The sequence below is a fragment of the Giraffa tippelskirchi genome, chromosome 1, assembly GCF_054371585.1.
Source record: "Giraffa tippelskirchi isolate mGirTip1 chromosome 1, T2T-mGirTip1v1.2.pri, whole genome shotgun sequence".
NCBI lineage: Eukaryota > Metazoa > Chordata > Mammalia > Artiodactyla > Giraffidae > Giraffa > Giraffa tippelskirchi.
The window spans coordinates 188,110,367-188,133,230 of NC_137275.1; the positions used below are offsets into that span (position 1 = coordinate 188,110,367).

The 22,864-nt window shown below is 40.8% G+C and overlaps 1 long non-coding RNA gene across 2 annotated transcripts in view; it reads left to right on the plus strand.

Annotated features, from left to right (window-relative positions):
- The window catches only part of LOC145515355 (uncharacterized), a 150,536-nt gene extending 127,672 nt beyond the window's left edge, over nt 1-22,864 (plus strand). The window contains exons 5-9 of one of the 2 annotated variants that reach the window (XR_014060856.1): nt 10,262-10,393; nt 14,510-14,583; nt 16,381-16,840; nt 17,850-17,954; nt 22,467-22,864. This is a non-coding gene — a long non-coding RNA (uncharacterized LOC145515355). Of the gene's footprint in view, nt 1-10,261; nt 10,394-14,509; nt 14,584-16,380; nt 17,503-17,849; nt 17,955-22,466 lie in introns of those variants that run through there. The other variant, XR_014060858.1, reaches the window with a different exon arrangement.

Sequence of the window (22,864 nt, forward strand, 5' to 3'; positions counted from 1 at the left end):
TCTTTCTGTGGCTTAGTTTCACAAAGGGTTTTGTAGGCATTAGAAGTTTTTATACCAAGCAACATGGTCTAAAGATTATAACCCGGGAGGATAAATGAAGAAGTCAGGGGTGTTGGCTTCATGCTGCCAATTTTGATGTGATGAAGTCACATGTATCTTTTTAAAAAAATTGATGTATAGTTGATTTATAATATGTTAGTTTCAGGTATATGGCAAAGTGATTCAGTTATCTATTTTTTCAGCTTCTCTTCCATTATAGGTTTTTACAAGATATTAAATATGATTCTCTGTGCTATACAGTAGGTCCTTGTTGTTCATTTGTATATGGCAGTGTGTATCTGTTAATCCTAAACTCCTAATTTATCCCTTTCCTCTCTTTCCCTTTTGGTAACCATAAATTTGTTTTTTATGTCTGTGAGTCTGTAGACACTTATACCTCTTGTTGTCCCTTTCCTGCACTTGAAAAAATTATTTTGAATTATAATTGATGATGATGATTATTTTGCTTTTTATTTGGAAATAAGTACAGGCTAACCAAGAATGTTCCTCCTGCAGTTGTATGGCACACAGCCTGGATGGCATCATTTAGCAGCTCATGATTTTGCACAAAATCACTCTGCATACAAAAGAAGCACTTCTCTATTATGTCTAATGTTTGTTGTGCTTGTCTTATTACAAAAGTATTTCTTGCAGTAAATTTGAAAAGTACAGATAAGCAACAAATCTATTCTTGTTGTTTAGTCACTAAGTTATGTTCTACTCTTTTGCACCCTCATGGACTGTAGCCCACCAGGCTCCTCTGTCCATGGGATTTTCAGGGCAAGAATACTGGAGTGGGCTGCCATTTCCTTCTCCAGGGCATCATCCCAAGTCAGGAATCTATCCCTAGTCTCCTGTGTCAGCAGAGGAGCCACCAGGGAAGCCTCTAAGCAACAAATGTTGTTCAGTAGCTCAGTTGTGTCCAGCTCTTTGCAACCCCACGGACTGCAGCACACCAGTCTTCCCTGTCGTTCACTATCTCCCGGAGTTTGCTCAAATTCATGTCGTTGAGTCGATGATGCTATCTAACCACCTCATCTTCTGCCACCCTCTTCTTTTGTCTTCAATCTTTCTCTGCATCAGGGTCTTTTCCAATGGGTTGGCTGTTTGCAACAGGTGGCCAAAGTATTGGATCTTCAGCTTCAGCATCAGTCCTTCCCATGAATATTCAGGGTTGATTTCCTTTAGGATTGACTGATTTGATCTCCTTGCAGTCCAAGAGACTCTCAAGAGTCTTCTCCAGCACTTCTTTTTTTTCTTAAATAAATGCATAAAAATCACTTGAATCTTGGCAACCAAAGATATCCACTAATAACATTTTATATTATTCTTTATCCTTTTAAAGTGTATCTTTTAACATAAGCAATATTATGCTATTCACAATATTCTTTGAATTCCCTTTTCTTTCAGCAATATATAAGATTATCTTTCCATGTCACAAAAATCTTCTAGAATATTGTATTTAATGGTTCTACAGTATGTGGTTCATATAGATATAATTTATTTAACTGTTTTTAGACATTTAATTTATATCCAGCATTTTGTAATTTTAAACACTTGTGCTTTAAACATCTCTGTTGCTATGTCTTTGTGAACATTTGTACTCTATTCTTTAGATAAAAATCTAAGAGTATAAAAAACTTAAGGGTTTTGATATTTTCCTACCTGATTCCAAGAAAGTTATGTCGGTGTATACTTTTACCCATCAAATCATACTTGGGAAAATAGTAGGTGATGGATTATTTTAAAATTTTGCCAATTTGGTAGATTAAAAGTGGGTCACATATGTATGTAAATATCTTTGATTATTACTGACATTGAGTTGTTTTAGGATTTTTATAATATACTTACTGATTTTTTAACCTATAAAAGCTTTTTATTTTAATTTGTGTATATTTACATTAAGAAATATATAAAGCATGGTTCTGAAGATAAACTGATTGAGGCCCAACCAAGCTCTGCCTTTGCTGGTCATGCTTAGAAAGACCTACATCCAATATTCTGTTAATATTAATTATTGTTGTTCAGTTGCTCAGTTGTGTCCAAGTCTTTGTGACCCTGTGGACTGCAGCATGCCAGGCTTCCCTGTTGTTCACCATCTCCCAGAGTTTGCTCAAACTCATATCCATTGAGTTGGTGATGCCATCCAACCATCTCATCTTCTGTTGACCACTTCTTCCCCTGCCTTCAGTCCTTCCCAGAATCAGGGTCTTTCCAGTGAGCCAGCTCTTCTCATCAGATGGCCAAAGTATTGGAGTTTCAGCTTCAGCGTCAGTCCTTCCAATGAGTATTCAGGGTTGATTTCCTTTAGGATTGACTGGTTTGATCTCCTTGCAGTCCAAGGGAATCTCAAGAGTCTTCTCCAGCACCACAGTTCAAAAGCATCAATTCTTCAGTGCTCAGCTTTCTTTATAGTCCAACTCTCACATCTGTACATGACTATGTGTATGTATCTCTATCTACATCACAATTTCTAAAAGAAATGAAATGCTTGGGGGAAGTAGCTCTGAAAACTCTGGGGAGAGCTTCCAGAAGATTGGAAGGGAAGTCCTAAACAGAGTTTCCTAAAGTGTTGCGTGGGAAGCGATCTTGGAAAAAACATTCTCTGGCCAAATTAATTTGAAGTGATGTGCTCCAGCCTCTTCTTGGAAAGTCATGCCCATTAAAGCCTCTGGAACTTTCTGCAGGAAAAATGAAACAAAACAAAACTCAACATTCTGTCTCAATTCTTTTAACTCAGAATTTCAAAACATATCTGACTTGAGACTACTTTTTTGTGTCTTAACATTCCAGCAAACCAATATTTTTTGAAACCCACTTTAGGGCACCCCTAAGAGAGTTACACAAAAACTCTTTGGAAGCCTGTGGGTCTCAGAAAAAGCCTTCTGGAGCCTGAAACAGCCAAACCATGATGTTTCTTCTTTCTTCTGTTGGTGTTCAGGTGAACATCAACTAAAGTGAATATTAGAGCTTGCCTTGAAGAGGAAAAGAAGTCCAAAACCCACACAACTTTGGGTAGGAGGAGGAATACCTTAATGAGGAAAGGTCAGACTTAAAGCCTGTTAGCAAGAGTTGTTGTTTAGTCTCTCAGTCTTGTCCAACTCTGCAGTCCCCATGGACTATATAGACCACCAGGCTCCACTGTCTATGGGATTCTCCAGGCAAGAATACTGGAGTGGGTTGCCATTTCCTTCTCCAGGGGATCTTCCCAACCTAGGGAATGAACCTGCATCACCTGCATTGGTAGAGGTTCCTCTGCATTAATATAGCAGGAAGGGTCTTCCTTCTCCTTGGCTGAGGAGACTTCCTTAGTCATAGCCCAGGAGCCTGACTGCAGTTGCTTACCTAGCCAGGAGGGGGCGCCTCTCTCTTCTGCAGGAAGCCCCAAGGAGGTGGCATCTGCATGTACTGGGTCCATCCTGAGTGTACAGCACCGTTCTAGGTTCCCCGGGGTGACCCCAAGGAGACAGCCTCACTCTTACCTTACAAAGTTAACAATCTAAATTGAGGAAATGAGCGTATGGGTATAAGGTGTCAGAAAAAAGAAGATGAAGATATTGTACTTTGTCCTGGGATATAGATTTTAAGATATTTAAGATATTTAGAGAAATGAGCTTGGGGTGTTTAGGAAAGACTCTCTTAGGATGTGGCAAGTAGAGCCAGAGGAATGAATAGAATATAAAGAGAAAAACAAATATTATATATTAACTTGCATATATGCTGCTGCTGCTAAGTCGCTTCAGTCGTGTCCAACTCTGTGCGACCCCATAGATGGCAGCCCACCAGGCTACCCTATCCCTGGGATTCTCCAGGCAAGAACACTGGAGTGGGTTGCCATTTCCTTCTCCAATGCATGAAAGGGAAAAGGGAAAGTGAAGTCGCTCAGTCGTGTTCGACTCTTAGCGACCTCATGGACTGCACCCTACCAGATTCCTCCGTCCATGGGATTTTCCAGGCAAGAGTACTGGAGTGGGTTGCCAGTGCCTTCTCCAAACGTGTATATACAGAATTTAGAAAAATGGTGCTGATGAACCTATTTGTAGGGCAGGAATAAAGATGCAGACGTAGAGAATGGGCTTGTGGGCACAGGGTGGGAAGGAGAGGGTGGAATGAATTGAGAGAGTAGCATTGACATATGTACACTACCATGTGTAAAATAGATAGGTAGTGTGAAGCTGCTGTATGGCACAGGCAGCTGAGCATTGCTGCTTTGTGATGACCTTGGGGGTGGGATGGGGGAATTTTAGGGGAACAGAGGGGTGGAAGGGAGGCTCAAGAGAGAAAGGATATATGTATGCATATGGCTAGTAAAGTAATGCTAAAAATTCTCCGAGCCAGGCTTCAGCAATATGTGAACTGTGAACTTCCAGATGTTTAAGCTGGTTTTAGTAAAGGCAGAGGAACCAGAGATCAAATTGCCAACATCCGCTGGATCATCAAAAAAGCAAGAGAGTTCCAGAAAAACATCTATTTCTGCTTTATTGACTATGCCAAAGCCTTTGACAGTGTGGGTCACAATAAACTGTGGAAAATTCTGAAAGAGATGGGAATACCAGACCACCTGACCTGCCTCTTGAGAAACGTGTATGCAGGTCAGGAAGCAACAGTTAGAACTGGACATGGAACAACAGACTGGTTCCAAATAGGAAAAGGAGTACGTCAAGGCTGTACATTGTCACCCTGCTTATTTAACTTATGTGCAGAGTACATCATGAGAAATGCTGGGCTGGATGAAGCACAAGCTGGAATCAAGATTGCCAGGAGAAATACCAATAACCTCAGATATGCAGATGACACCACCTCATGGCAGAAAGTGAAGAAGAACTAAAGAGCCTCTTGATGAAAGTGAATGAGGAGAGTGAAAAAGCTGGCTTAAAGCTCAACATTCAGAAAACTAAGATCATGGCATCCGGTCCCATCACTTCATGGCAAATAGATGGGGAAACAGTGGCTGAGTTAATTTTTGGGGGGCTCCAAAATCACTGCAGGTGGTGATTGCAGCCATGAAATTAAAAGACGCTTACTCCTTGGAAGGAAAGTTATGACCAACCTAGACAGCATATTAAAAAGCAGAGACATTACTTTGCCAACAAAGGTCTGTCTAGTCAAGGCTATGGTTTTTCCAGTAGTCATGTATGGATGTGAGAGTTGGAGTATAAAGAAAGCTGAGCACCAAAGAATTGATGCTTTTGAGCTGTGGTGTTGGAGAAGACTCTTGAGAGTCCCTTGGACTGCAAGGAGATCCAACCAGTCCATCCTAAAGGAGATCAGTCCTGGGTGTTCATTGGAAGGACTGATGTTGAAGCTGAAACTCCAATACTTTAGCCACTTGATGCGAAGAGCTGATTCATTTGAAAAGACCCTGATGCTGGGAAAGATTGAGTGCAGGAGGAGAAGGGGATGACAGAGGATGAGATGGTTGGATGGCATCACCGACACAATGGACACGAGTTTGGGTAGCTCCGGGAGTTGTTGATGGACAGGGAGGCCTGGCGTGCTGCAGTTCGTAGAGTTGCAAAGAGTCGGAGACGACTGAGTGACAACTGAACTGAACTGATGGCTGATTCACTTTGTTGTATATCAGAAACTAACCCAGTGTAAAGCAATTAGGTTGTTGCTGTTCAGTTGCTAAGTTGATTCCAACTCTTTGCAAACCCGTGGACTGCGGCATGCCAGGCTTCCCTGTGCTTTTCTATCTCCAGAATTTGCTCAGATTTATGTCCATTGAGTTGGTGATGTTCTTTAACCATCTCATCCTCTGCCACCCTCTTCTTCTGCCTTCATCTTTCTAAGCATCAGGGTCTTTTCCTAAGAATTTGAAAAGATGGAGATGAGAGGGGAAGACAATCATGCAGGGGAAAGGACTGGAAGAAGCATGTGATTGGGGCAGGATTATGAAGTCCCGAAGGGAAGCCCCAGGCAACTCTGAAAGATGCTACAGTTTTTCAGTTAGGTTCTAGAAGTGGCTCGAGGTCTGAGCACCTCCTTCATGCCTTCTTCCCTGGCCACCCTAGTCTCTTCTCTGCTGAGGCAGTTGAGGTTGAGTAGCTGGTCTGATGTTCATGCTTCTGAGCTTGCTTTTATGTCCTGTGAGTGTATCTTGTTTCCTCATTAGTCCCATGAGCTCTTTGAAGGCACAAGCACAATGGTCTTATTCTTTGCTTCCCCTTTTCCCTCCTACCCCTCAGTCCAAAGCATGCCACACAACGCTCAGGATAGATCATGCAGTCAGTAAGTGTCTGTGGATGGATCTGTTGGATTCTGAATAAAACCCGTTGCTTACATGCACATCTTTGAGTTCATTACATCATCACTGAGAGCATCCATTGCATTGTGGAATGGACTGGGGAAGGAGGAGCTTCCCACACTCCAAGGTGGTTAGAGAACCTTATCTAAAATCTCTCTTTTGAGGCCAGAGAGGCTTTTGCTGGTTCAATTCAGTGTAACTGTAAGTATTTGCTGAAAGAAAAGGAAGTGAAAGTGAAGTTGCTCAGTCATGTCCGACTCTTTGTGACCCCATGGACTGTAGCCTACCGGGCTCTTCCATCCATGGGATTTTCCAGGCAAGAATACTGGAGTGGGTTGACATTTCCTTCTCCAGGAGATTTTCCCAACCCAGGGATTGAACCCGGGTCTCCCGCATTATAGGCAGATGCTTTACCATCTGAGCCACCAGGGAAGTCCAGTATTTGCTGAGTCCTAGCCAAAGCATCCAAAACAACTGAGCAACTAAGCACAGCACAGCCTCAGTCTAATTTGGTGTCTTTGTGTGTGTTTGTGTAGTGGTGGGAATGGAAAGGGAAGAAGAAGGTCCAAAGATGATGAGGATGTCAACCTACCCTCAAGAGGCTTACACTCTGGTAAGAAGAACCAGGGAGCACCATCATCTAGGAAGGACTTGCCAGCCAGGCTTTAGGGGTGTAGGGTAAGAGGGGCTCATGCAGTTACATGTGAATTGTTACTTATTGTTCAAGAAAGATGAGTCGGGGGTCTCTTCTGTTGCTTTCTGCAGAGCCTCTTTTTCTCATTGATGCTGACTGGACTGCCAGCCTCCAGGCCTCATACCTCTCCCTGCCAACCACCCCCTGCCCCACCCAAGCCCTGGGGCAGTGACAGGTGGGTGCTGCAGCTGCTTGTCAATTTCAGAGTAACCCCTGTACCTCTAGGCACAGTCCACCAGAGGGTGCAAAACAAATTAAACACCCGTCATCAACGTGGTCTGTTCAGCTGATCCAACCCCAAATTGGACAGCTGAGGACTTTGCTTCTGGAAATTTTCCACTTCTGAGTTCAGCCAGAAGGGTGTAAAAATGAGATCTGAATAGAAACTTTGGAGTAGATTTAGGGATTAAAAACGTGCTTGCGTGCCCTCTTGTGTTTGTGTGTGTATGTAAAGAGGTCTTCTCTATAGGCAGAAAGGGAGTACTTGCCAACCTGTGGAATCTGGGAGACCTGCCCTCACTCCCAAAATTCTTCCACCTCATGGCTCCAGGTTAATGTTTCATGCCACAGAATCCTAAAGATGTTCAGGCATTAATACTCTAGGGAGTAGTAACAATTCCTTATATTTATTTAGAGCCTTGCATGCTTCCCTGATGGCTCAAGTGGTAAAGAATCCACATGCCAATGTAGGAGACACAAAAGACATGGATTTGAACCCTGGGTCGGGAAGATCCTCTGGAAGAGAAAATGACAACCCACTCCAGTATTCTTGCCTGGAAAATCCCATGGACAGTGGAACCTGGTGGGTTACAGTCCATGGGGATGCAAAGATTTGGACACAACTGAGCACACATACAGGCACATGTATTTTCATGCCTATGATTTCATTAGACCTTTTCAACAACCCCGTAAAGCTGGTGATGTTGGTATAGTTGTTTTGTGGATAAGGAAACCGAGAATAGAGTCCTGAGGTTATACACTTTGTCAATGATAGAGCTGCTGGATCAAATAGACATCTTCAAGGGCAGAACCTCTTACTCTTTTTCATTCCACTGGCCTGAATTCTCTCTTTAAATGATTCAAATTCAATTTTTTAAAAACATAGGTGGTTTGATGGAGAAAGAAGAGCAGAGTGGAGGGAGGTGAGCTCTTGACAGAGGAGAGACAGGGCAGTGTAAGGGAAGTTTGGGGACCCAGAGACAAGAAGTGCTTCTTGGGCCAATTGTGTGTGTGTGTGTGTGTGTGTGTGTGTGTGTGTGTGTGTGTGTGAGAAAGAGAGAGAGAGCACCATGTTCACTTGTATATATATGAACCCAGAGTAAGCATCACCTCATAGAGAACCCTTTTTAGTCAACTTGGTTGCCCTGAACTTCTACTGCTGCTGTGAAATAGATGAGAAAATAAAGTTCTAAACAAAAGATAATAGACAACAAGGAGATCAAATCAGTTAATCCTAAAGGAAATCAACCCTGACTATTCATTGGAAGGACTGATACTGAAGCTGAAGCTCTTAATACTTTGGCCACCTGATGTGAAGAACTGACTCATTAGAAAAGATTGGGATGCTGGGAAAGACTGAGGGCAAGAGGAGAAGGAGGTGACAGGGGGTGAGATAGTTGGATGGCATCATTGACTCAATGGACATGAGTTTAAGCGAACTCCAAGAGATAGTGAAGGACAGGGAAGCCTGGCATGCTGCAGTCCAAGGAGTCACAAAGAGTCGGACGCAGCTGAGTGGCTGAAAAACAAAACTATTTCCCTGTAAAATCAAGTTTGCACCAATACCCCAATACAGCAGTCCATGCCAGGCTGATATGGTTTTCTTTCCTGTCCTCCTCTCTGAACTTCCCATGCACGTCCTCTTCTGGGGTTCACTAGGCAGCCTGCTGAGCCTGCATCATCACATTTCCACCTCTCATTCTTGCCTTCCTCACTCCCCTGACAGAACCTGTGAGACTGTGGTGTGCATGATCCTGAGGAGTCTTGTGGAACTTGAAGACCTGAAGGCTTGAAGACCTGACCCACAGCAGTGCCTAAAACCTTCATATTGCTGTCTTTTAAATTGTGAATAACACTTTGAATAAAATAGAATCTTAACTTCTGTGTTGCTTAGAAGAAGCAGACCATTATATCATTAGCATTCACTAATGTATTTAGTGGACTTCTCTGTGGCTCAGTAATAAAGAATCCACCTGCTACAGCAGAAGATGCAGGAGACACGAGTTCCCTAGGCCAGGAAGACCCCGTGGAGGAGGACATGGCAACCCACTCCAGCATTCTTGCCTGGAGAAGCCCATGGATAGAGGAACCTGGCGGGCTACAGTCCATAGGGTCTCAGAGTCAGACACGACTGGGGCAGCTGAGCATGAGCACAGATGTATTTAGCACAGATGATTCTCAAGGATCTGTGGTCACTTGACAGGCTCTGAGGGCTGTGACCGTCTCACCAGACTGTCAGCCCATAGAGTCAGCTTTGGGGCCTTCCCTTAGAAATGTTTTCTTTTAGGTGGTCGTATCTAACCACACAATGTCATTCCTGTCTTCTCTCTTCTTTACAACTCATGTCCTTGGTCTAGTGAAGATTTCCAGGGCATCTAACTAGATTATTATAATAATCTTATTGCTCATTTCACCTCCAGCTTCCTTATACTTGGGACTTCCCTAGTAACTCAGATGGTAAAGCATCTTCCTGCAATGCAGGAGACCGGGTTTCAATCCCTGGTTAGGGAAGACCCCCTGGAGAAGGAAATGGCAACCCACTCCAGTACTCTTGCCTGGAAATTCCCATGGATGGAGGAGCCTGGTAGGCTACAGTCCATGGGGTCTCAAAGTGTCGGACACAACCCAGTGACTTCACCTTCACTTTCCTTGTACTTTGATCCTAGAGGGGGCTGCTGGAAGATGCTTATAAAACTCAGGTGGATTGCTTTACTTTTCTTTTTGAAAATCTTAAATAGCTCCACTGTTTCTTTCTTTTTTTTTTTAAACAATGTTGTTTTTTTTAAAATATAATTCACATACTATAAAATTCGCCTACTGTAACCGCATGATTCAATGCAATTAACTGCATGACTCAGTAGTTTTTAGTATATTCACAGACTTGTGCAGCCGTCACCACTATTTGGACTGAATCGTGTGCCCGTAAAACTCATGTGTTGAAATGCTAACCCCAGTACCTCAGAATGTGACTGTATTTGGAGATATGGCCTTTAAAAGTTAAGTAGGATAAAAAGAGTTTGTATGGATGAGTCCTAATCCAATATGGCTTGTGTCTTTATAAGAGGAGGAAATGGAAACACCGACAACTCACAGACTGAGGGGCTAACACATGAGGACTCAGAAGTCGAAGAGGAAGGCTTCAGAAGAAACCAGACCTGCTGACACCTTGATCTTGGACTTCTAGCCTCTAGACTGTGAGAAAATAATTTTCTATTGTTCAAGCCACCCTGTCTGTGTGTTTTGCTTTTGTCTGTTTTCTCTGTGTGCTTCCCCGGTGGCTCAGATGGTAAAGAATCTGCCTGCAATGCGAGAGACCTGGTTCAATCCCTCAGTCAGGAAGATCCCCTGGAAGAGGGCATGGCAACCCACTCCAGTATTCTTGCCTGGAGAATCCCATGGACAGAGAAGCCTAGTGGGCTACAGTCCATGGGGTCGGGAGTCGGAGATGACTAAAAGACCAACACACACATTTTCTCTATAATTTTTCTATTCTCTACGTCATTTGTTTTCACTCTTACATGATTTCTTTTTGCTTTGAGGATAGTTTACCCCTATTTTCTCATTTCTTATGACAAAGGTTAAACTAATGAGTGTAACTCTTTCTTTTAAATAATACATGTATTTACAAAAATTTTCTTCTAAGTACTGCTTTAGTTATATCCCTGAAGTTTGAGATGTTGTTTTTGTTTTCATTTGTCTCAGAGTATTTTGTTTCCCTGTGATTTTTCCCTTAACTCATTTAAGAGTGTGTTATTTAATAACCACATATTCGTACAATTCCAAAATTCCCTGTTACTTTTTTCTCATTTCATTCCATTGTGGTCAGAGAACATGCTTTGTATGATTTCGATAGTTTTAAGTTTGTTGCAGCTTGTTTTATAACCTATCCTATGTTCTATTCCGGAGAATATTCTGTATGTGCTTGAGAAGAATGTGTATTCTGCCACTGTTGGGTGGTGTGTTCTAAAGTTGTCTTTTAAGTCTAGTCAGTTTATAGTGTGTCCACATTTCCTACACTCTTGTTAATCTTCTGTGCAGTTGTTTTAACTATTATGCAAAGTAGGATATTGAAGTCTCTAGTTGTTATTGTTGAATTGCATACATCTCCCTTAATTCTATTTTTGCTTCATGTATTTTTAGGACTGTTGTTAGACGCACATATATTTATAATTATAACATCTTTCTGGTAGCTCGAGTCTTTTAAAATTGTACAATAGCCCTCTTCATTTCTAGTAACTTTTTCGTTTTGAAGTCCATTTTGTCTCTGAGGTGCTATGTCTTAGAGACACAGTATAGGCAATCTAGCTTTCTTAGAGTTGCAATTTGCATGGTATATTTTTTCTATCCCTTTTCTTCAAACTATATATATATTTGAATCTAAAATGTGTCTCCTCTAAACAGTATATAGCTGGCTCTTGTCTTCTTACCCATTCTACCAATATTTGCCTTTTAATTGTATTAGTTTATTCATGCTTAATGTTCTTATTGACATAATTTGATTTATGTTTGCTGTTTTGCTTTTGTTTCCAATATCTGTGTATTTGCATTGAATGGATATTTTCCAGTGTAATTTTGTAATAATATTAATAATTTTTAAAACTGTATTTTTGATCTATTTTCCTAGTGGCTACTCTAGGGCTTACAGTATATATGTTAATTTAACATAAAATACATGCTTACAGGTAAGAATCAGATTTAGTCTATCATAATTACAATGAAATAGAGAAAATTTACTCATATGTGCTCTATTTCCCCTTCTCACATTTTAGCTATTATTTTTATACATATCACATATATATGTTATAAACCCAACTATATACCTTATTGATAGTATTACTTTGCATATTTTAGTCTATGAGCTTAGAGAGAAGAGTAAATACACATTTATAGTTTTTTCTTTACATTTACCATCTTATTTACCGTTTTTGGCTTTAAAAATTTCTTCTTGCAGATTTGAGTTGGCCCCTTATGTCATTTCCTCACTTGAGTATAGCTTTATGTAAATATTTGTCAAATATGTTACATTTCTATATTTGGTAGGCTCAACAATAAATTATATACATATATATATGGGTATGTATACATATAGTTTTATGCAATAGCTTTTACAATCAGCTCTGAGGAGAAATAAAGGAAACATTCCTGTCTTTTGTAATTAAGTATATGATAACCTATGCTGACACCCTTTGTTCCTGTGGTTTTAAATCTGTTTGGTGTCACTTCTTTTCTGCTGAAAGACCTCTCTTTGTATTTTTTGAAAGATTGATCTACTAACAATGAATTCTCTGTTTTTAATATCTTGGAATGTCTTTATTTTGCCTTAATTTTTTAAAAATAGTTTTGCAGTGTGTAGTATTTTGATTGACTTTTTTAAACCAGCACTTTGCACATGTCATCCCACTGACTTGTGGCCTCCTTTGTTATTTTATGAGAAGTCAACTGCAAATCTTACTGAGATTTCTTTCTGTATATTATATTGAATCACTATTGTATTGGTCCTTTCAAGATCGTCTCTGTCTTTCAACATTTGGTTATGATGTGTTTTGGTACAGATCTCATTGCATCTGTTCTATGTTGAGGTTTTGAGCTTCTTGGATGTGTAGATTAATATTCTTCATCAAATTTATAAAATTTGCACCAATTATTGCTTTAATTTTTTATTGTTTATTTATTTTTGGCTGTGCTGGGTCTTTTGTTTCTATGTGTGGGCTTTCTCTAGTTGTGGCGTGTGGGCGAGCTTCTCATCAGGGTGGCTTCTCTTGTTGTGGAGCACAGGCTATAGGCAATGGGCTTCAATAGTTGCAGTGTGTGAGCTCTAGGGTGCTCAGGCTTCAGTAGTTTCAGCTCACATTTTCTAGAGTGCAGGGTCATTAGTTGTGGCGCATGGGCTTAGTTGCTCCATGGCATGTGGAATCTTTCCAAACTAGGGGTCAAACCTATGTTCCTTGCATTGGGGGGCAGATTCTTTATCCACTCTGTCACCAGGGAAGTCTGCTTTAGATTTTTTTTTTATGCTCCCCTCCCGCTCTCCCCTCCCTTTCTAATACTTCCATTTAGTGTGTGTTTGAGTGCTTAACTACTGTCTAGTATTTGTCAGAGGTCTTCATTTTACTTTATTCTTTTCTCTTTCAGTTTTCAGATTGCATGATCTCCATTAATCTATTTTAAAGACATCTGATTCTTCCTTCTACCAGCTTGTATCTACTGTATAGCTTCTCTAGTAAAATTTTCATTTCTATTATTGTACTTTTCAACTCTAGAGTTTCCACTGAGTTATTTTAAAAAAAATAACCTTTATCTCATTTTGATATTCTCTATCATTTTTCCTTTCTTTGATTCTTTAGATATGGCTTTCCTTTGTTCTTTGAACACATTTATAATAACTGCTTTGAAGTACAATTGACCTTTGAACAATGTAGGTGTTAGGGGTACTGACCTGCTCCATAGTCAAAATTCTGTGGATAACTTTTACTCCACCAAACCTTAACAATTATTAGTTGAATAACTTACTGTTAAATGGAAGTCTTACTGAAACATGATCAGTTAACATATGTTTTTATGTTATATGTATAAAATATATTTTATACAGTTATGACATACCTAAGGAGAAGGCAATGGCACCCCACTCCAGTACTCTTGCCTGGAAAATCCCATGGATGGAGGAGCCTGGTAGGCTACAGTCCATGGGGTCGCTAAGAGTCGGACACGACTGAGCAACTTCACTTTCACTTTTCCCTTTCATGCATTGGAGAAGGAAATGGCAACCCACTCCAGTATTCTTGCCTGGAGAATCCCAGGGGTGGCGGAGCCTGGTGGGCTGCCGTCTATGGGGTTGCACAGAGTCAGACACGACTGAAGTGACTTAGCAGCAGCAGCAGCAGCAGCAGCAGCATGATATACCTAACTTTCTCTTAATTTTTTTGGTATTTCTAGGTTATGTGGTTCTTCTGTGAGTTTTTTCAAATTTTTGCAAATCTCAAAATTTGTCTACTACATCTATTGTGAAAAAATTCCATATAAGTTGACCTGTGTAGTTTCTACCTGTGTTACTTAAGGGTCAACTCTACTGTCTGTTAAATCAGATATTCAGGCCCTGTCCTAAGTATTTTCTGTGTTTGCTTTTTTGTGCATGTATGGATCATACCTTCCTGTTTCTTTGCATGTCTCATAAGTTTTTATTTGCAGTTGAAAATTTCTATAATATATTGTAGCATTTTTGGATACTGATCTCTTCTCCTGAAATGTAAAAAATGAGTAGTAAAATGAATATACTGTTAGATCTGACTTCTGAGCCTATTTCTTTATCTCAGTTTTCTCAGACGTGGAAGGCATACTGAAGAAAGAGAAGTAGAGATGTATCCAGGAAAGAAAAGAACAAGAAGAGGTATAAACATTCTTCTTCTAGAGAATGATAGATATCTCTTTCCTACTTCCCTGGTTGAGTATCATGGGATGTATGGAGTGAGAGGACAGCAGGAAGGAGAGCCAAAGCAAAGAGAAAAAACTTCTCTATATTCTCTTTTTGAGAGTAGTAATATGATTTTACACTGAACTACTTAAAAAAAAAAAGGCTTATGAACTGTGTGCTTTTGGGAAAAAAAGTGAGAGTAAGACAAAGTCCAAAGGAGAATAAAGGAGAGATGTTTATTTAGCATTGTCTTTGACAATGAGAAATGAGCCCTTCGAGTTTTCTGTCTAAATCAAGTAGTGTCGAAGGCTAGAAGAGTAACTAAGGGATTTTCTTTTTAAGGAGCTAAGTCCCTACTAATTCGGGGGAGTTTGAATTTGACTGGATTGTGTCCTTGTGTTGTCTCGGTCTGCCAACATCTTTTTCTTCATTTTCTAACATCACCTCCTTTAATTTGAGGGTGGGAAGCTTCTCTTCCTCCATTTCTCATGTTCAAGAAGAGCAGTTAATCCCAGTCCTTACCCCCATCCTTCAGTTCTCCGTGCACCTTCTGTGAACTTTACTGAATTCATGTGATAAACATCTTTTTCCCTTTCTTAGGTCAGTCAAAGTTTGTTTCTGTTGATTGCCATAAAATCCCTCGACACCCAGACCCACGTGCTAGATGTCCCTGAAGAATTTTATAGTAGTTGATGAAATCCCCTAACACGTGATAATATTACTAGCCAAACAACACTGATAATAAAGCAAACATCTATTTCACATTCAAAAACAGTGGAAAAAAAGAGAGAGAGAATGACTATAAAATGAAGAATTTGTTTAAGAGCTTGATACTACTGATCCTTGAATGCTAGTCCAGAGGAAATTTTGAAAGGGTAACTGGATGCCAGAATGACTCAATTCAGATTTCGAACAGGGGACTGGAAGAAAAGGGGAAAGAGGTCAAGCTATTCCTTTAAACTATTTTAAAGATGCAAACAAAGAGCTAACTATAACACAGAAACTAGTATGAGAAAATCCTGCACACACTGCCAAAGCAAAGTTCTGTGTCCTGACTGTTTTGTCCTTAAGTCCTAACCCTCTGGGACTTTTGTACAATGAGCTGCCCTCTAGCACTTCCTGCTGGAGGGGCTGCTGCTGCAAGTGCAGCAGTGTTGACAGGTTCCCCTAGTGCTCCCCCTCCCTGCAGGGTCATCTGTCACCCATGTTCCTTGCCGAGCTTCCACCTCCCTGCTGCTTTTCTCCTCTGTGCTCTGTGGCCAGGCTCTCTGCTGATCTCATGCCAGGGCTTTTATATCACTGTCCCCTGTCTGTTTTGCCCCTGCTCTCATCTCTTCCAGCTAAGGCAAGACTGTCTTCCCTTCTGGCAGAAAGAGTAAATTCTTCAACACCTCATTCCACGATGCTCCCTCCAGACAAAAACAAACGCACTGATCCTGGCTCACAAACATGAGTTCTGTTGGTTAGCTGTCAGTGCTTTTCAGGACTCAGGAAGCAGAGGGTCTCGGGGTCAACAGGAGGTTCCAATTCTATAAAAATCAGGCCCTCACCTTGCTCTTTCTCCAGGGTGAGAAGGGCAAACAGTGGTCTGACCCTTGAGGCAGAAGCACTGGGTGCAGTCCTGTACCTTCCTTGACCCCCAGGTTTCTGTATGGGGGACTACAATCAGCTTCCTGCTTTTATGCCTATAGCTCTATGAGGTCCCATCACAGTTAGTGTATGTGCACTTTTTCATGCTATTCCCATTCATTTTATCCCTCTGTCTGTTTTCAGGAGAAAAATCCTCCTTACTCTGTTGGAGAGCTTGTTTTATGACTCTGAGTGTCCTGCCTCTCCCCGCTTCTCCCTACCGGACACCTGCAGTTACCCGAAGTCACATCCTCATGGACCATCTCGTTAGGAGCAATTCTAGACTGTCAGGTTTTCAACTGAGAATATATTTTGGGGAATTTTGATGCTGGAAAAGATTGAGGACAGGAGGAGAAGAGGGTGACAGAGGATGAGATGGTTGGATGGCATCATCGACTCAATGGACATAAGTTCAAGCAAACTCCAGGAGACAGTGAAGGACAGGAAAGCCTGGTGTGCTGCAGTCCATGGGGTGACAAAGAGTCAGACACGACTGAGCAACTGAACAATGCAGAGATGTATGGATATTTTTTTGTGCAGACAAAGTTGACACATTGCCAACAAATAAATCTATTCATCTCAGCATACTCCTTCAGCTCCAAAGGTAGGTGCATGTGCCAGTGTGTGGGCGAATCATATTACCCCTCCTCTGGACCATCTAATGTTTGAGTGTTGGGGAACAGTAAGTGTTTTAAAAACTTTTTATTTTATATTGGAGTATAGCCAATTAACAACCTTATGATAGTTTCAGATGGACAGCAAAGGGACTCAGCCATACATATACATGAATCCATTCTCCCCCAGACCCTTCTCCCATCCAGGCTGCCATATGACATGGAGCAGAGTTCCCTGAGCTTTACAGTAGGTCCTTATTGTTTATCCATTTTAAGTATAGCAGTGTGTACTTGTCCATCCCATACTCACTAATTATCCCTTCTGTCCACGGAGAATAGTAAATTTTACTTCTCTTTTTCAGAGACATTCACTGACTTGCACGTGATGGTCTGTGTACTTTACCAATTCTTTAGAGAAAAGGAGAGGAAAGAAAGGTCACACAAGTATGAGAGAATTGAGAGAGGCATGAATTCTTTTTTTTTTTCTTTACTTTTAAACAAAGATTAAATTAAGAAAATGGGGGCAAAGACAACAATGGAAGATAGACAAAATATGGCAGGTTTTAGCAAAGCATTTTTAACACTCTAAGGCTAAATAAAAGTCCAAAGGAAAAAGTACATTTTTGATAGTGTGAGAAAGATTAAAAGAAAACAACCTTGAGAAAGCAGCATGTTTTTTAAATATTTATAAATATATATATATACACACATATGTAGATATAAAATTATGACTGATTTGCATTGTTGATGGTAAAAACATGTTTTTTAGAATTAAAAAACTCTAAATTTTTAGAATTCTTGTCAGAATTAATGACACATGATCTCACATAAAACAAATCCTGGTTGGAAAGATTCAGAATACTTCAGATTGAGGTTCAGTGGGTAGTTATTGAAAGCTTATTACACAAAAAGATTTATATCTGAGGCTTTCATGTATGTGATCTCATTGAACACCTAAAGTAATCTTATAAAATTGTCATCATTATTCCCATTTTACAGATGAGAAAACTAAAGATTGAGCCAATTAAGTTATTTGAGTCAAAGTGAGAGATGAAACTGTTCCCTCCTACCTCCTCCCCAGCTTTATTGAGGTATAATTGACAGGTATAACTGTAAGATATTTAATGTGTAAATGTGATGATCTGATGTACATATGCATTGTGAATGATTCCCCCATCAAGTTATTTAACACATCACACCTCACATATTTACGTTATTATTATTATTATTTTTGGTGAGAACAGTTAAGTTCTACTCTGTTAGTAAATTTCAGTTATAAATACAAAAATGTTATAAATACAATGCAATGTTTTCCACTATAGTCCCATTAGATCCTCAGATCATATTCATCTTATAAGTGAAACTTGTACCTTTTCATCAGTTCCTCCCTATTTCTCCCAGCTCCCAGCCCGTCACCATCGCTTTTCCACACTCTGTTTCTATGAGTTGCACTTTTTTTTAGATTCCACATATAAATGATACCATCTTCCTAATGTTCTTGAACTGTTGCAAAACCAGTACAATTAGTGAGACCCAACAGAAGCCAAAGGAAATGACTGACAATGAGAAATGAGCAGAACTCTCTCTCCAGGCAGGAGAACTTACAGGCAGGCAATTAGCCAGTTGCCTAGGGGAAAACAGAAACTTTCTCCAAGGATGGTGCAGAGCCCTTGACTGCCAAAGCCCCGGGGTTTTGGAGGGGCTCCTCATCCAGGCTTGAGCTCATCAAGATCCATCAGGCAGAAGTGAGAGCCCTGGGAGAAGGGCACATACCCTCCACCTCGCAGAGCACATTTCACAACTGTTGGAAATGTGACATGTCTATGAAAAACTCAGTCTCCTAAATTGTCATGAATCTTTTGGGGGACTGTAAAAGGAGCAAGTTTTTCATCATGATGGGGAATGAAATTGGCAGAATACAACTATGAACACTTGTAGGACTTGTCCTTTGATTGCAGGAGGGTTCAACCCACCCACAGCCCAAGGTGATGTGCTCAGCTCACCTTGACTGGCTTGCAGGGGTCTTACTCCTTTTAAAGGACCTTTCCTACCTAATAAACCTACCTAGTGGAGAGACCCCCATGCCTACTCCTGACCACATTAAACTACTCTGAGAGAAATCCTGCCCTGACCAAACATTTTATTCATGCTCTGCTCATGCTTTTCTTAGACATCTGTGGGGCTGAATCTCTTTATTTCAAAATGAGGGGCACTGCTTCAAAAGTCATTGTCTTGCAGAATGCAGGCAGTGTAAATGCTCAGGTAAGAGTGAGAATAACTGATGCTCAAGCTTATTTGAGGGGCAGGTTTGGGTAGAGCCAAGGAAGGATTCATGGGCTTCCCTGGTGGCTTAACAGTAAAGAATCTATCTGCCAATGCAGGAGACATGGGTTCGATCTCTGGGTTGGGAAGATCTCCTGGAGAAGGAAATGGCAGCTCACTCCAGTTTTCTTGCTAGGATAATCCCATAGACAGAGGAGCCTGATGAGCTACAGTCCATGGTGTCGCAAAGAGTCAGACACGATTGAGCAACAATAAAAGAAGGATCATGGTGGTGATTTAGTGTAAGAGAACTCTAACAGCCTTGGAGTCCGAAGCCCAAGATGCCAGGTTTGGCATTCAGCATTAAGGGGTGGTTTTATTTTTTATTAAAGAATTTTTTTTGCATTCACATATGAATTTTTTGAAAAATACTTATTTATTTGGCTGCTTCAGGTCTTCGTTGCAGCAGTTGGGGTCTTCATTGTGTCATACGGGACCTTTTGCTGTGGGGCACAGATTCTCTAGTTGCGATGTGAGGGGTTATAGTTGCTCTGAGGCATGTGGGATCTTAGTTCCCCAATCAGGGATTGAACCTGCATCCCTTGCATTGTGAGGCAGATTCTTAACCACTGGACCACCAAGGAAGTCCTCTAAAATACTTTTATTGAAGTATAGCTGCTGTGTAATGTTATATGAGTTACAGGGTACAATATAGTGATTCAAAAATTTTAAAGGTTAAGCTTCATTTATAATAATTACAAAATATTGGCTATATTCCCTATGTTGTATCCTTGGAGCTTATTTGATATGTAATAATCTGTACTTTTTAATCCCCTACCCTTATCTTGCTCCTCCCCTCCTTCCTTCTCTCCACTGGTAACCTCTAGTTTGTTCTCTATATCTGGGTCTGTTTCTGTTTTGTTATATTCATGACGTTTCTGTATTTTTTAGATTCCATACATAAATGATGTCATACAGTATTTGTCTTTTTCTCTCTGACATTTCACTTAGTGTAATACCCTCCAAGTCCATCTATGTTGCTGCAAATGGCAAGATTTCATTCCTTTTTGTGGCTGAATAGTATTCCATTGTGTGTGTCTATATATTTCACATATTCTTTATCCATTCATCTGTTGATAGACACTGAGTCTGCTTCCATGTCTTGGTAATTGTAAATAATGCTGCTAAGAACATTGGGGTGCATGTTATCTTTTCAAATTAGTGGATTTTTATTGGATATATACCTAGAAGTGGCTTGTATGGTAGTTCTATTTTAGTTTTTTGTTGTTGTTGTTGTTTAATATTTATTTATTTGGCTACACGGGGTCTTAATTATGGCACACAGGATCTTAGATCTTCATTGCAGAATGTGGAATCTTTAATTGGAAACATGGGAATCTAGTTTCCTGACCAGGGATTGGACCCAGGTCCCCTGTATTGGGAGGGTGGAGTCTTAGCCACTGGACCACCAGGAAAGTTCTTATTTTTGTTTTTTGAGAAACCTCCATACTATTTCCCACAGTGGTTGCACCATTTTACATTCCCATCAACAATGTGCGAGAATTCTAAGGGATTAATTTAAATGAGAGGTTTCTATAAAGTAGACATATATAGTAGTATTTAATGAGGAGATAGGTAAGATAAAGTGTCTGAAAACATTAGGTATGGGACCTGGAATATAAAGACCCAAAGGCAGTGATGAACTGAAGATGGGTTTGGAAGTGGCAGAAAGGGAGAAACAGGCTAAAGGGAAGCTAGTTACTTGAAGACCCATTCCCCTACTTGGGCTTTCCTGGTGGCTCAGATGATAAAGAATCTGCCTGCAATGCACGAGATCTGGGTTCAGTCCCTGGGTCGTGAAAATCCCCTGGAGGAGGAAATGACAACCTACTCCAGTATACTTGCCTGGAAAATCCCGTGAACAGAGGAGCCTGGTGGGCTACAGTCCATGGAATTGCAAAGAGTTGAACATGACTGATTAACGTTCACTTTCTTTTTTTCCCTCCACTTTCAAGGGTCAACTCTAGGGGGCTCAGAGGCAGAGGTTCCCAATATGGGCTAGTTTCCCTTCCTGTTCTCTCTCAGTAGAGTGGATCTGAGGGCTGTGTATGATATTGCTTGCTCCAGTGACAGAAATGCTTCAGTTTTTCCAAGTGAAAAACAGGTTAAAAACTGATTCTGTACCAAAGTCCACCTGAGAATGAAAGAGGACTGTTGTTTTCTATTTGACTGTGTGGGGTTTCCCCCAGGCCCCTGGAATCCTGCAGAGTACACTAGCCTTGACTGCCACAAAAAAAGACTTAGGAAAATGAAGTCACTCTTGAGATTGCCAGAGTGGAATTTTGAACATCTGGGGGCATCAGGTCAATAACTGTCTTTGGCTCAACTGCCACTTTTCCTTCTTTGGGATGATCCAGAGGAAGAGAGTTGAGCAGTAGAGAAAGGGAATTGCTCAATTGCAAATTCCTTTGATATCATGCTGGTGGGCAGAGTCTAAGAGAAGGAAAGGCTTTTTCTGACCCTTATGACATTGTTCTGAAAACTTTAGACTGCTGAGACAATGCACAATTGACTTTTGAGATGGTGATTGATTTGATGATTACAGGTAAGCTCTTAGACTTGAACGTTGGCTGGGCAAGAGGGCACCAGAAGAGGCAGTATTGACTCTAGAAATTCTACATTAGTAGCAATCTATTTGTAAGCATGGGTTGGAATAGGACAGCATGTGTTGGGGTGGGTCAGGGGTTTGTTGGGTGTGGTAGGTACACTGCTTTTAGAGAATATATGGCACAGAGGCAGGAGGGAGATCATGCTGTTTCGTTTTTCTTTCAGAAAGTTTCTTTTTTAAATTAATATAAATTAAGCACTGTCTACAGTCTAAAGAAATGATGTTGTGTTGTTATTTTAGTCACGCCTGACTTTGTGTCCTCGTGGACTGTAGCCCGCCAGGCTCCTCTGTCTATGGAATTTCCTAGGGAAGTGGGAAATACTGAAGTGGGTTGCCGTTTCCTTCTCCAGGGTATCTTCCCAACCCAGGGATCAAGCCCATGTCTCCTGCATTAGCAGGCAGATTCTGTACCACCGAGCCACCAGGGAAGCCCAGGTATTAGCTTAGTTATGTTTAAAATGAGGGGAGTCATCTAGATCAGCACAGTCATGTAGAAATATAATGTGAGAAATATATACAATTAAAACTTTCTAGCAGCCGTGTTTTACAAAGTCCAAAGAAACAACCCAAATGACAATATTCTATTTAACTTCATATAGCCATATTATTACCATTTCAACAGGTAATCCATGTAAGATTTACAAATGAGATATTTTACATACTTTTTTTTTGTATTAACTCTTCAGAGTCCAGTGTGTAGTTGAGTGTCATGGCACATCTCAACCAGACCAACACATTTGAAGTACTCAGTGGCTCCACATGGTCGGCAGCTGCCGTATTGGACAGCGTGAATCAAGATGAGGTCTGAAGGCACATCCAGCTATGACATTCTATGATTCCATGACAGGCCACCCCTGGACTGCTTTGCCCTTTTTGTTAGTTATCCTTCTTCTTCTGGGCCATCAATTTTCAAGGACTCCTGTGTCAACCTGAGCCCAGGAAGAAATAACAAATGACTAGACCCTCCTGTCCCGGGTAGGCTGCAGACCTCCCAGGAACAAAGCAATTAACTTACCTTGGGAAATTGCTTTGCAATCCCGTGTGAAAGGAGATGATACATACAAATGCAAAGTAATTAGTCTGT